At 41.9% G+C, this 15,536-nt stretch overlaps 1 protein-coding gene across 3 annotated transcripts in view; it reads left to right on the forward strand.

Annotated features, from left to right (window-relative positions):
- The window catches only part of FAM222B (family with sequence similarity 222 member B), a 101,475-nt gene that overhangs the window by 25,239 nt on the left and 60,700 nt on the right, over nt 1-15,536 (forward strand). The window contains exon 2 of one of the 3 annotated variants that reach the window (XM_075589245.1): nt 14,437-14,598. The exons of 1 other annotated variant lie outside the window; for it this stretch is intronic. The gene's annotated coding sequence lies outside the window, so the exon portion shown is untranslated. Of the gene's footprint in view, nt 1-9,824; nt 10,081-14,436; nt 14,599-15,536 lie in introns of those variants that run through there. One more of the 3 variants, XM_075589244.1, reaches the window with a different exon arrangement.

Consider the following 15,536-nt stretch of genomic DNA (forward strand, 5'->3'; position numbering starts at 1 on the left):
GACGCGCGCACACACACACACACACTGACTGCTGCACACACACCCACTGACTGCTGCACACACACACACACACACACACACTGACACACACACACACACTGACACAAACAAACACACACACACACACTGACTGACACACACACACTTACTGACGCGCGCGCGCACACCCCCACACCCACACACTTACTGAATGACTGACTGACTGCCGCACGCACACACTGACTGACTGAGGCACACACACACGCACACACTGACTGTGTGTGTGTGTGCGTCAGTCAGTCTGTGTGTGTGTTTGTGTTTCTGCGTCAGACTCACTGACGCGCGCGCACACACACTGACTGACTGACGCACACACAATGACTGACGCACACACACTGCATGAAGCTGTAAAGGAGGGAGGGGGGGAACTGGATTGATGTGAATGGGGGACAAACAGAGAGAGGGGGAGGGGTGAGGAGAGAGAGAGGAGCGGGAACATTACATCCCGGGCAACGCCGGGTCTCTCAGCTAGTATAAAATAAACGTAAAGAGAGGGTGCATACCATTCAATGATGGATACAAAAAAAGGAACAACAGGACAGTCACTCTTATACTCCCAGAAAGTGAATATATATATCATTTACGTGAATCACTATCCGTATTTGAAGTGTGTGTGTATATAAATATATATATACATACAAATGAGCATACAGTAATATTTCCATTTGCTATTTGCCTTGCTATGGAGGGTTTTTGTCACTTTTTTACTCACATAACTTCACATATACATACATATATAATATATAATATATATATATATATATATATATATATATATATATATATATATATATATATATATATATATATATGCGCAGTGGAAGTGTATTGTGTGTATTTACCTACACACTCACTCCACATTTCAGTAACATACATATAATCTAAATAATATTCACATATACACGTTTGCTATAAATGGAATTATTACAATTTTTACATTATATACACGTGCAATGAATGGAATAAACACTGTAATAAGTTTGAAATCGCCTATCCGAGCTGCTATGCATGGCTGATCCCTTTTCTCCAGCTTCCTTGAATGTACTACTGTATGAGGAAGATCATGTGACCAGATGCTAGTGCACGTTTAGAGAGAGGGAGGGCAGTGCTGACAAAGGGGTGTGCCTGGGTTTGTGACAGGCCATGAAGGGGCAGTGCCTAAGCAAATGCTTGTTAAAATAGAATACAAGAAAATTGGTCTTTCAAAGTTGTTTTTTTAAAAACCGAAAATGCTAAAAGTATTTTTTCTTACTACAGAACTGATTTATTAAAAAAAACACACATGCAGGATATAGACTGAACTGCAGCTTTAAGGGATGCCTTATGTTTGTCAAGTACTAAAAGTCTACAGAAACTACTACAGAATACTTATAAATACTGGACTTGGAGAGGATGGAGGGGGGTGAGGAGAGAGAGGAGGAGGAGGGGGAGGGAGAGAGGATGGAGGGAAGAGGGGAGAGGATGGAGAGAGGGGGGGAGGAGAGAGGATTGAGAGGGGGGGGAGGAGAGAGGATGGAGAGAGGGGGGAGGAGAGGATAGAGAGAGGGGGTAGGGGAGAGGATGGAGGGAGGGGGGAGGAGAGAGGATGGAGGGAGGGGGGAGGAGAGAGGATGGAGGGAGGGGGGAGGAGAGGATGGAGGGAGGGGGGAGGAGAGAGGATGAAGGGAGGGGGGAGGAGAGAGGATGGAGGGAGGGGGGAGGAGAGAGGATGGAGGGAGGGGGGAGGAGAGAGGGAGGGGGGAGGAGAGAGGATGGGGGGAGGAGAGAGGATGGGGGGGAGGAGAGAGGATGGGGGGGAGGAGAGAGGATGGGGGGGGAGGAGAGAGGATGGGGGGGGAGGAGAGAGGATGGGGGGGAGGAGAGAGGATGGGGGGGAGGAGAGAGGATGGGGGGGGAGGAGAGAGGATGGGGGGGGAGGAGAGAGGATGGGGGGGGAGGAGAGAGGATGGGGGGGGAGGAGAGAGGATGGGGGGAGGAGAGGATCGGGAGAGTATAGGGGAGAGAAAATTGCAGTCAGTATTAATATTAATGGGGCCTTGGATTTATTTTTTGCCCGGGGGCCCGCGAATGTCTAGCTCCGCCAATGGTTATTACTGTTATTTATTCAATAGTTTTTCTGTTGCTGGCTACGTTATTAAAAGTAACTTCTCCCCAAAAGCAATACTGATGACTGATTTGTTTGTGAGTCTTATTTTAGTGGATGGACTGCTAGAGGTCCGTTTCTCCTGAATTGCAAACATCCTCTCAGAATAGTTTTGCCTGACATTTTATATCCCAACACTTAGTAAGGATTTCAAACACCTCCCCCGCTTGTTACCAAGAAGGTTTCACCTTCTCTAATAAACCTACACATACATATATCAACTCTCTGCCCAAGGCCCAAATTCAGTCTGCGCATGACCGTGGGGTATCTGCTCCAGCTCATTTCTTTGCTGATGCTCAAGCTGCCAAGTGCAAATTTTAACACTGAAACGTAAATATATCTAAAATGACATTAAAATACAATTTTTTTTTGTTTGCAATAAACCCACAGCCAGAAATACTGTTGGTTGTGCTTCCTTTCACTGTGTTCATTCATTATGGTGTAAATGATTTGCTATGAAGATGTAGGCGTTTATGTATTTATATATTTTTTAATAGTTTTTGATAACTTCCAGAGTATCAGTGTAGAAACTAGTGGTATCAATAAGTTGAACAGATTAAGTCGCATGAAATCAAATCATTTATACACTAAAGCCCTATTCACGTTGTCAAAAGAACGGGACTCTTTCAAGATTTTTTTTTTTTTTTTAAAGTTGCAGTTCATGCTCGGTTTAAATGCTTTTATACGAATAGAATATGTATTTACACTGTAGCGCTTACGTTTTTCGAATTGTTTGTTTGATAGACAATCTGTAACGTTCTTTCCAAGGCCCAGAGGTACTGCTATCCCTTGGCTGGAACTTTCAGCTTTTAAATGTAGCTGGTTGCAGTTCTCTGTTGCTTCACAATTTCAGGAGAACTATATTATAAAATTATATTCCCCACTGCTGCTTGAGTCGCATCCCGTTGAACCAGCAGCATCGGTAATACTGTTTTGTTTTTTGACTAATGGTGTGCAGCATATCACTGTTCATTTGAGTCGCATGCTGCCATAAAGCAGTACTGCGGTATTAGAGGCATGCCGCCCCCCCCTTCTCCCCCCATCTTCTTTTTTATTTTTTTTTTTAATGGGTTTGATGGCACCCCCTACGGAGGCAAGTATCTCGGGAAGCAGGGGGTCCTCCGGAGCTGAAATCAACGCGGTTCAGCTCTGGAGACCGCCTGCTTCAAATCCTATTTAAAAAATAAATGGTCCCCAGGAGTGCTCCATTAAACCTGCAAAGTTTCAAATTGACGGTCACAAGGAAAAGACCGTTTTAGATTTTAGATTAAGTTTAGCAACTTTAAATTTATAAAGCATTAACAAGAAATATTACAATTTAAGTATGCCCTAACAAATTGTTATTATTGGAGGGATAGGAAACGTATCAACAAAGTAGTGTGTGTGTGTGTGTGTGTGTGTACACAAGGAGACATGAAATAAATCTGTGCATACATTGATGTACATATTTTCTGTAGCTACAGCGATTTGCAGATGTAATGTCACATTTTGTTGTATTACAAATAATGTAGGCACAGTTTTTCAAACTAGCTTTTTATTCAAAGCTACAGAGCAGTAGTGGTTAAACTGAACACAGGTTAAATGTCTGCAAAGGAAATATGCAAATAGTAAATCTCATTTTGTACAAGTATTCAGCCCCTTCAGTCAATATTTGGTAGAAACACCTTTTTGAAGCAATTACTGCTGAGTCTTTTTGGATTGGACTCTACATGCTTTGCACAGTAGGATGGTGAAAATGTTGCCTATTCTTCATAGGGAAAACGTGCTGATAAGTTGTTTGGGGATTGTTGATTGGACTGCAATCTTCAAGCCTCACCATAAATGTTCGAGTATATTCAAGTCATTTGACAGGGCCACTCAAGAACATTAATTCTCCTTGTTCAAGCACTCCATTGTGGCTTTGTGATTAGGGTCATTGTCCTGCTGAAATGTGAATTTCCTCCCCTGTTTCGAAACAGGTTTTTCTCAAGGATTCGCCTGTTCTTTGCACCATCCATTCTCCCCTCTATCCTGACCAGCTTCACAGTCCCTGCTTAAGAGCAGCATCTCAAAACATGATGTTGCCCCCACCGTGCTTGACAGTTGGGATGGTGTTGACTGGGTTATGTGCTGGCCAAGGAAAAAACTGTCTTGCGCTTCGGTAGATGGTATGTGCACCGAGGGTGTCAATGTCGTCATGTGGGGATATGGAATGAGGGTGACAGTCTGTGGCCACTACTCTGACTGGAGTAGGAGGGAAATTACCTTACCTAAGTTGAAACTCCGGTCTGGGTCCTGCTCTCCTCTGCTCCTGCGATCCCGCGTGCAACCTTCAGTAAAGATACATAGAGAGAAAGAGGTTCCGGCGCAACTGCGCATGACAAGAATCCAAGCTGCTTCTGGATGAATACGAAAACTTTATTGGCACATAACACACAAGGCTACACCACGGTGTAGCCTTGTGTGTTCTGTGCCAATAAAGTTTTCGTATTCATCCGGAAGCAGCTTGGATTCTTGTCATGCGCAGTTGCGCCGGAACCTCTTTCTCTCTATGGGTTATGTGCTGGGCCTGTGCCAGACACAACGCTTGGAATTTAGACCAAAAAGTAACATTTTTGTCTCGTCTGACCACAAAACCTTTTTCCACATGTTTGTAGTATCATCTATATACTTTTTCGCAAACTCCATACGTGAGTTAAGATGTATTTTTGAGTAATTGCTTCTTTCTTGCCACCAGTACATACACGCCAGCTTTGTATAGGGACTGGCTTATTGTTGATGGGTGAACAGACTCCCATCTCAGACAGAACTTTGCACCTCTCTTAAGGTCATTGTTGGCTTCAGTGACATTCCAAATCAGTTTTCTGTTTCCCCGGCTGCTCAGTTTGGGACGGCGACCTGATCTGGGTGGTATGATGCATCTTCCACTTAATAATGGACTTCTGTGCTGAGAGGGATAATCGGCACCGTTGGAATGTTCTTGTACCCCTCTCCTACTCTGTCTCTCTCTACCACTTTATCCCTGACTTGTTTTTCAAAGCTCCTTTGGTCTTCATGGTTGCTTTGTTGGATCACTGAGTTGCAGCTTTACATTCTATATACCTGAGGGAAATGATCCACAAATTAAACCACTTTGATTACACACGCTGAAACCATGAAAATTATTTTGTGACCTTTCAAAAAGTTCATTTGCACCGGAGCTTATTTAGGACTTTGGTAGCAAAGGGGTTGAATACTTATGCAACAGAGATTAATCTGTTTATCTCTGTAAATCTTGGAGTCGTTTTTGTAGATTTTTACATGTAAAGCCTAATTTTAAAAGCGTTGTGGAGTTCGCTCAGGTGCCAACAAAATGTGAAATGTGCAGAGCGCGAATTCTTCTGCAACCCACTGGAGTTTATGTATAATATAATGCCTACAGAGGCATTTCAGAATGACTGACCACTCTTAATTCGTCTCATCTCCATACTTCTGAAATAAAAAAAATTGCTGCAACATTTTTAGAGGAGCATTTTTACTCCATGGGAGAAAAAAATCTAGCATGGCCTCTGCACACATGCATATCTCCCATCTAACTAAATCCATAAACTTGATGAAATGAGTTATGTTTTTCTTTTACCATTTAAAATCTTTGCTTGAATGCCTACCCAGCTATTCAGTGTAAGATTTGAGTAGAGTTGAATATACAGTTCACCCACCATAGCTATTAACCTCATCATTGCTGAAGAGCTCAGAACACTGCACATTGTAAGTGCCGCTGGCAATGAGGTGTTGAGCAATTTTCCTTTCTTTTGGTATTTGCCAATTCATGCCGTATCAGTAACTGAATCTAGTTTTTTTCTTTGCTACATATTGATTTCTGGCCTGCGTAACTGAAATACAAAAAAGGGCTTGCTGTCGCTCGATGCTGTGACAAACATGGGGCATCCTATGAGTTGTGTGAGCTTCTTTGAGTCTGCTTTATCTAGAGATTACAGATAGCACTGTTTGCTTCCTTTCTGTGACACTGATCTGGATTCTCTTTGGAACCTTTTAGACTCAAATGGCCGTCAATAACCTTTAACTCAAATGGCTGGCAATGGCAGGTAACCTTTTTAGTCACTAGAACACCTATGACCTATTGCTCTGAAATGTTGCAAGCCCCCCTAGCGCACAGTCAGTGTTAATGTTAATTTGTGCATGTCCAATTCTTGACAGCAGTTGTACATGGTTTACATATATGTGACTAATGGAGGAATTGGGACTTTACAGGAGCAGAAAGGTGTTCTTCCCAAAACACAAAATAGGTTAGGAAATGGATACTGGGTCTGTTTGTCTTCCAATCTCATCCAGTTTCTGAGATCTCGAAGCAATACATTCCAGATTGTTGCAACCTTTAAGTCGCTACAGCTTTCTCACTTTGGTTAAGTCTCTGATTAATCTAACAAAACAATTTCACATTCTATATATGTAGTAATCGTTGTTCTTGTGCTTTAAACCGTTACATTTCAGAATTAACGTGATGACTGTAGAAAAGTCTTACATTGGTGAGTGTTTTTATTGCAATTTCAGTAGGTGTTGCTATTAAGAGGAACTTTACATTCAATAGTGGTGTTCCAGCTGTCTGTGTCTTCTATACCCACCAGTCCCTTTGTACGCTGTACAGGGATTCTTATCTTTCTTTTATGGTGCCGCGCTGCAGAGATTTGTTGGTTTTTTTTTTTTTTACATTTTGGGAAAGAGTGAATACGATGCTTGCTTTAATGTTTTACTCAAGGGTTGGTGGTTTACTGAAATCAATAAATATATACAGAAGGTGCAAAATGCTATGATTGGCTACCACACACAAGTAGAACAGTCAGGGGAAAAACTTGGTCCAAAAAGTTACAAGACTAGCATTATAACAACGGTATAAAGTGCAATGAAGTATTATTATACTGTTTTATATTGTGATACTTGTACTTTTTTTTTTTTAAACTTATGCAATATTTAAAACCATTACTTTTTTGTATACCAAGCGCTGTTTTTGACTGTGTTTCCCCCCTGACTGTTCTCGTTTTAAACACCTTGTTTGAATCGGAGGTCTCTATTTCCTGGGCCACTACTGTGTTGCTATCAGGAGCTCACTGGTTTAGGACATATGTACCTCTGACATACCAGTCATTTTGGAAGCTAAAAATGGCTGATGACTAAGCTTTCTGCAAGCATAGCAGTTCCCTGAGGCAGCAAAAGGGGAAGAATTGCCTTCTCTCCCAGTTGCTGTGAGGTGTTCTAAATGTATAGCCCTCCTCTTTTTGTGTTCATCACCCACAAAGCCCTTTTATTATCCTATATATTTCCACTTTAATATTCTACTGAAATGTTTTAGAATCAGTTTTCTTTTTCTTTAACCCACAAAGAATGTATACATGTAATGTCTATATTACTTAATGTTTTCCTTCTGGTTTTGTGTTCCATTTCGTACATGGAGTAGGAAATTAAATGTGAGGCTATAATGTAGGATATTGGGCCATATTTGCTAAGCGGCGTTACATAGTAGATGAGGTTGAAAAAAGACGTACGTCCATCAAGTTCAACCTATGCTAAATTTAGACAACAGATACTTTATCCTATATCTATACTTACTTATTGATCCAGAGGAAGGAAAACAAAAAACCCAGTCATATCATCCAATGATCTCTCATAAGGGGAAAAATAAATTCCTTCCTGACTCCAAGAATTGGCAATCGGATTAATCCCTGGATCAACATCCTTCCCATGTATACTTATTTGGTATATCCCTGTATACCTTTCCTATCTAAAAAGATGTCCAACCTTTTTTTGAACAAATCTATTGTATCTGCCATCACAGTCTCCATGGGTAATGAATTCCACATTTTAACTGCCCTTACTGTAAAGAACCCTTTCCTTTGTTGCTGGTGGGCGTTAACCCACCGGACACCTTTTAAAGCACTGTAAGTGGTCTAGTGGTATAGCATCGCTTACTAAATGTGGCCCATTAACAAACCTAAAGGCTTAATTCTGGAAATCTAATAAATATAAGAAATGATGTAGGAAATAGAGGGTGATATTTACGAAGCAGTGCTATGTCATCAATACTTTATAGCACAGTTCATTTGATTGGGCCACGAGGCATAGCACAACTTACTAAACCATGATACAGAACATTGAATGAATTTAATGTACATAAGATGCAATGGAGAAAGTACAACCAGCTAAACTGCGGCACTCAACTTCAGGGACTCCATGATTGCTGAGATATTACATTTTGTACTTGTAATGAAAATCAAATATGGCTACCAGGTCACCCAATCAGAAGATGTCACTGCTTTCTATTGGCTGCTAGATTGAGGCGTACCCTAGTGGCCATATTGTTTCTCCCAGACAAGAATGTAATGTATCTGGTAACAGTGGTCCTCATAGCTTGGAGAGCAACTGTACTGTGCTGGGGGACCCACTGTTTCAAATAAGGAAGGTGTATTCTGGCAAAGCCCTGCTTAGTAAAAATCGTCCTATATCTTCATTCAATTTCTAGCATTCTAGCTTCTATTCACTAATTCTAGTCAGTTAATCAAATGATTTCTATTTCTTCCATTCATTAATTTACATATGCTCAGTCTGTTTCCAACAATATATCCTATATTCATTCCACTTATAACATTGTATTTTATGCTCACTCCAGTCTCCAAGTGGTGCTGTGCTGTAAAACAAATGTTGGGGCTTAAACACCTTTTCAGTTCATTCACTTAAATGGATTGAAGCTGCAATATTTACCAAGCAGTCGTAAGCTTTAAGGTATCTTCCAGCGCCAGAGGGGGATTTATGATAGATAACTGTTTAGTAAATATGGCTCTATATCCATATGGCTGTTCCATTTCCTCCATTAGTTTAATTTCCTCCATATGTTGGTTTCATTTTCTACAGTTGCTGGGATTAACTAAGGTACCATAACCTGATTTTAACTTGAAAGGCTGCTAATTTGGGAGTGTGGTGCAATAACCCATGTAAATCTCCCCTCATATCTGAAGTTTGTTCCATTTCCTACAATATATCCTATGTGCTCTTTTTTTTTTTTTTTTTTTATAGCCCTCGATTACAGCTTTCTTTTTAGTATGTCTCCAATAACCATAATAATAAATTGTTTAAAAATAAGAATTCAAGTGGGCAACTGTCATTGTTTTACATCATTACTGTAGAAGTTGGGGTCTTGACTCAAAACTTTTTGGTCTTCAATGCATTTATTTTAGTATCAAATGTGTGTGGCTTATGTGGAGGACCCTCTGGCTTAGGATCACTTGGGCTTGAGATGCTGCACTATAGTTAAACGGAATATGTCTATTTTCCGCAGGAAGGGGGGAGGTCATAGTTCCCCTGTGCTCATTGAGGGGTCCTTTTAAGTCCTGCAGGTGTGAGGGAGAGGGGGTTGACTCTGCAAAGTGCAGCAGCTTTCCTCCTGTGCATCCATTTCACTCAGCTGCAAGGCCCACCCTCTCCAGCACCATCCGCAGGCTTTAAAGGGCCAGCCCGGCGTAGCGGGTAACAAAGAGGTGACGTCACGCTCGCATCCGCTTCCCTGCTGCCCAATCCTCGGTCTACCTTGTCGCTTCGGCCGCCGCGGGTTGGCTGTCCGCTTTGCTTGGCGGTCGGCTATTGGCGCGTCCGTTACAGAGGGGGAGGGAGGGATCAGCTTCCGGAGGGGAGGCAGGCTGGTGTGAGCTGAGTTTGCAAAGAGGTTCAGATCGCCTGGATGCGAAGCCGGGCCCCCATGCAGCAGCCAGCACCACGGCGGGGCTTATTGATCGAGCAGCCGGGGAGGACGGGCACGGCCGGGCCGCTGCACTTAATATGTGGGCGCCCGCATCCCCTTGACCGGCAGCCGCAGCAGCTCCAGTTGTGCATGCATTAATCCTATTCTTTTGGATTTCCCGAGGATCTGCTTGGTAAGGGCGGCAGGGAGAGGGCTGGCTGGTGTGGGTTGAAGTAATACGCGTGTGATCTCAATGAGGTCGCAATGGATTTTGAAATCCGGGCAGATTCGGAGGGAACCGGTTCGGTTACGGCTGATTTGGTGTGCGCCTTTTCATCAGTACTAAGAAGTGATTTGAAAGAAGACGCAGTGTTTCAGACCCAGCCCGATCCTCTGACTTAACCTCTGCTGGATCTGTATCCTGGCCCAGCAGCAGCAGATGGAAGCTGGGTTTGAATGGGTGGGGGTGGGGGGAACAGGGAAACTGCGTGCATGGTGCATCGCATGACTTCCTTGTGGAGGTGACAATCCTCGACCCTGTAATCGGGAGAGAGGAGTATGTTGCCTCCCCTCCATTCAAATTAATTCAGATTAACACCTGTCTGTCCGGCAGTTAAGAGGGTACGACTATTATGTATTTAAAGATCGCGACTTTAAGTACTCTTCGTTATGCTAGTAACCAGTGCGTTGTGAGCCTGCAACGCGTTGCCAAAGAAATGTATTGCCGCAGGTCCATCTGTGAATGAGTTAAAACGCCAAATATGTACCCAAGACTGGCAGTCCCCTGCTGCAGTTTAATTTCGTTTAACGCTTTCTATGCCAGAGGGGGTAGTATAGTATTGGCTTGAAGTGGCTCATGCAGTATTCCTCCCTTCTTGATGCACGGTTTTAGACGTTTTTCTATTTAAATGCCTGAATCAATTGAGTGTAACCCTTGGCAAGGTTTGTGTGGCATTTTATTACTTGGTTTCCGCAATCTGTGTCATACACTGAACGTTCCAGGCTGGGCAGCTGCTGATTGATGTGTTAAAGGTGCAAATGATTTCTCTGTTGAAGCTCTCTGTGGGAAGGTGTCTATGCCTGGGGACTAGTGGCCATGAGTCAGCTAGCATATTGATGAAGTGATCTTATCTCTGAAGGTCTTTTCACACAGTTACTGATGGCCTACTATGGTCTCTGGTTGGGGAATCGAATGAATATATAAAACGTAACCCCCCCCCCCCCCATGAATACTTGGAATTATACCAGCTATGCAAAGTTGGTCTCTGTCCTTTTGTGCCCCTGTTTGCTTTGTAGTCGGTGCCCCCACCTCTATGGTGCTATGTACATCAATTAAGAGTTTGTGACCACACTCCCAAATCTCTAAAATGTGGCAATCGATGCACACCCACATTTCTCCCCCCTCCCTCCCCCCTTTATAAAAAGTATGTCTGATACCCACTACTCGGTAAAACCCAGACAATTCTTTGGATTCCACTGTGGGAAATACATTTTTTTTTTTTTTTTTACTGTGGCTTAAACTACAGTGGGACAGCAAGGTAGAAGAAACATTGCAGGTGTGTGCAGCTTTGGTCTTTATCACCTAGTATTTAAAGGCGCTGCTTTAGACAATTGGGCTTGTAAAACATGGTGTATGGTAATACAGTGCATTAATGTACATGATCATGTCATAAGTTTGTCTACCTAAATAAGCAATGGACTTTTTAATATTTGGGAGACGAGTATTATTTGCAGCCCCTGTATGTACAACACAGGTCCACGCCAACGATTTTAAATGTGGCGTCTCCTTCAGATGTCGGGGTACATTTGTCATACTTCTCTTTTATATCTGGTAGAGAAACAGAACAACTAAACAAGCATTTGGTGAGTTGAAATCGAAGTGTGAGCCTTCTGTCATAATGCAGTTTAAAAGGACATCCACTATTACAAACATTCTAGGAATTGGGGTTCTTGGTTGCCCCTTACTTTGAAACATTCTAGGAACACTAGGGGGGCCCCTGCTACAGCCACGATGGTGGTATTGGTAAGCGGTGGTATTGGGTAATAATATATAGAGAACTTGTGGAGAAAAGAACCCAATTGTAGCACTCGAGCTCACCCTCTGGTGATTTCTGTGATAGTTAAAACATAGTCTTTATTAAGCAACCAAGATAAAATAAAGGGTGTTAAAAACGTGAACTGAAGGTACTGTATATGTTGGGTCCAAATAATAATAGCCGTATAGGCTCAGGATGAAAAGGAGGTATCGTATGTCCGTCGGGGCACATAGAAAACTTGTTTAGTGCAGAGACAGAGAGCCGCACCAGCTCGAAGTGCGAGATAGTCAGGTGCGGTAGCGATCAGACTCTGCTCGTGCACGTCTGAAACCAGAGCCGACGCGCGCGTTTCGCGAGAGACGCTTTCTCAAGGCGAACAGGTAAGTATTGGTAAGGGAACCCTCCTTTTCAGCTACAGGGATATCATTCTCCCAAGTTATTTGCACTATAAGTTGAATCATTTATATCCATCTGATTAGCCCGCTATGTAGTATATCTCTGTGTCTTCCTACAGCAGAGTTTGCGGACAACTTACTAGTACACTATTTATATACAGTAGCAGCTTCCTTACCTGTGTCCTATTGTACTGAGCTGACTGTGACTCTAAGTTTATTACCTACCTCACACCACGTTCCACCCCAAGGTTACGTGAGTTCATAAGTACTAGTACTGGCTGTATAGTTAGCACATACTTGCTAACCTGTCTAAGTTAGGGGTCCAAGTTTATGAGGACCCTACCTAACACTTCAGGTCTTGAGTACTTCCCTTAGCAGCTTCATCTAAGTGATCTTGTCAATATCAATACACATATTCTCATAGATCACTGCTGCAGACTCCTGGTGAGGTCACCTGAGGTCAAGTCAGCAACTAACGGTGCAGCTTCACCTACACAATTTTCTATAGGTACACAGGGAGGATCTAGCTGAGTTCTGTTTACATCTGTTACTCTCTGGTGGATCTTAGGTGCATCATATTATAAAATAAAAGTGACACTATAAGCATCCACTGGTTACTGTAAATCCAACCATTCCACTTGTCATACCTTGGTTTATTTGGATAATTGCCTAAGTGATTTACAGTTTACTATCTTGGTCACGAGAATTTCCTGAACGTGATTATTCACCTACAGATCCTTCACCAAGGACTGTAATCTAGTGTGTTATAAGTATTCTCTTCTACACGCATTAATATTCAAGGATCCTGAGCCTATACGGCTATCATTATTTGGACCCAACATATACCTTCAGTTCACGTTTTTAACACCTTTTTTATTTTATCTTGGTTGCTTAATAAAGACTATGTTTTAACTATCACAGAAATCACCAGAGGGTGAGCTCGAGTGCTACAATTGGGTTCTTTTCTCCACAAGTTCTTTGAAACATTCTATTCCACTTCAGGGTCTATAATTTGCTATTTTCCATAATAAAAATGAGCTCATGTCATAAGGCACATCCATTTGATGCTTTTCCAAGATCCGCCTCCTTTTTCGCTCATACCCTGAACAATTTTCACAGACTTGGAAACAAGTCAGGTTAGCGACATTAACATGTGGCACACCTTTATGGCGGAAACCAGAAAGGTGTCTGTCGGTGCATTATCATAGCTGGTTGTGCAAGCACAGAAACACTGTTTTGGGTATGCATTGAACTCTCCATCAGCTAAACTTGAAAGGTCAGATGTAGCCTTCTTAAATTACCTATTAAAAATGCATATTGGGTTTCTTTTAGAGCAACTTCCTCGCTTACTTTAATGCAGCAACGGAATTAACAAAATTAAGTAATTTTTCTGGGGGGTTTCCCCCCCCTGAAAAGCTTGTCTTCATTTATTTTTTGAACATTTTCATAAGTTAATAAAAATGAATGTTGAGGGAAACAAAAAATAGGGATGAGGGGCAATTCGTATAAATTTCTATTTGATCATAAATTTACAATACAGATAACATTTACATGATCAAAATCTGACATTGTGAATCCAAGGGGAGCCAAATCTCACAGAATGTATCAAAAGATCAATTTAACAGAGTTGAGACGTTCCATATGATTAACTTTACATTTTTGTAAAATCAGTCATTGGTGGAGATTCTTCCTTTTCCAGAAGTCGGCTATAGTGCACCTGGTGGCTGACGTGTGAAGTCAATATTTGGAAACGTGTGTTTTTTGTTTTTTTTAATTTAATGCTGTAAATGGAACTATTGAAATTGTTTGTTCTTTAATCAAAGATCTGGGACCAAGTTTGAGAAATTATGGGGACAAGACCACAAGAATATGCAACATAGTACCAACGTCGCCACATTCTCTTAAAACATATCTTGGAATATTGTGGATATATTTTATGTAATTTATCTGGTACTAGGTACCAACGGAATAGGATTTTTATATCCATTCTCTTTTTTATATTGGTACAAATTGAGCTTTTATAGGTGTCTGTGGGTATGGCTTTCCATTCTTCTAGTGGTATACTCATACCTAGTTCTTTTTCCCAATTAGGCATATAGTGTATGTATATAATTACAGGCGGTCCTTGGTCACCTGACGGAATCCTTGCTGGAAAATAGCGTTGTAAAGTGAATCCCATGATAATGGGCGGTGGCGAGCTTCGGACAATCCCGTTTCGCGGATTGTATTGTGCTGCGTCGGATAATCTGTTCATCGTCAAGCGAAATGACGGATAGCAAGGTGTGTATGTGCTTATATATTTACTACAGGTGTAGGAGTGAAAGCATCGGTGAGCCCTTCACATGAGTTGATTGCTGGGACATATGATGGAAATGGGGTATACATTTTACAGCTGGATTATATGCACGTTTAATATTTTTTCTTTACGGTATGTATTTGTCTTTTTTGAACATAGTCCTTTTTCAGATGACCCTTTTAAATGTTGTATCAACTGCGATCTCTGCTTGCATCAGATGAGCTAAGAGAATGGGGAGTGCTGCTTTTGGCTTGGTGGTCATCCATTTCTTAAAGAACAGGCTCGGAATATCCAGATTTTCCAGCATCCGAAACAGGGTCAATGCCACAGTTTTATAAATGAAGGGGGTGTGGGACCTAATTGGCTTTTAAACATAAAGATCTAAAATTGGCATCTCTCAGCCAGCTGGTGCATGCATGCTAATTGGGTTGCTATGATATCTGAAAAGTTGCTGCAACTGGGCATTTGTAACTAGATGTGTGGAACAAGTTTTATCTTCCGGTGATTAGCAAACAGCTAGCATGACTAATTCACAGTGCGAGATGCAGGAAAGGCTGAATGTCAATTATTTGGAGACCTTTCAGTAAATATTAAAGGGACCTTTTAAGGTTACTCTGCAAGTCTAATGCAGCTCTCAGAGGTCATTGTAACTAGAGGCTAATTATGGTGGTAAAATCAATATGCTGGTGCTATATTACATACCGCTTTTGCTTCACCTCAATTGTTCTTCTGTGCGCTGTAGATGAGGCACATTTTTTAATTTGCTATCACATGAGTTGTTGCTTGTTTGGCCAGTGTGTCTGTATCTCATTTTCGTTGTAGGAGTAGCATTTCATGTCGGGCATCCTCAGCCCTGTAAAAATGAGCCTGCTTCGATGAGCGGTAATGAGTAGAGCTACACACTTCCAGACGTGGGAAACTC

This window comes from Ascaphus truei, chromosome 3, assembly GCF_040206685.1.
Source record: "Ascaphus truei isolate aAscTru1 chromosome 3, aAscTru1.hap1, whole genome shotgun sequence".
Taxonomy (NCBI): domain Eukaryota; kingdom Metazoa; phylum Chordata; class Amphibia; order Anura; family Ascaphidae; genus Ascaphus; species Ascaphus truei.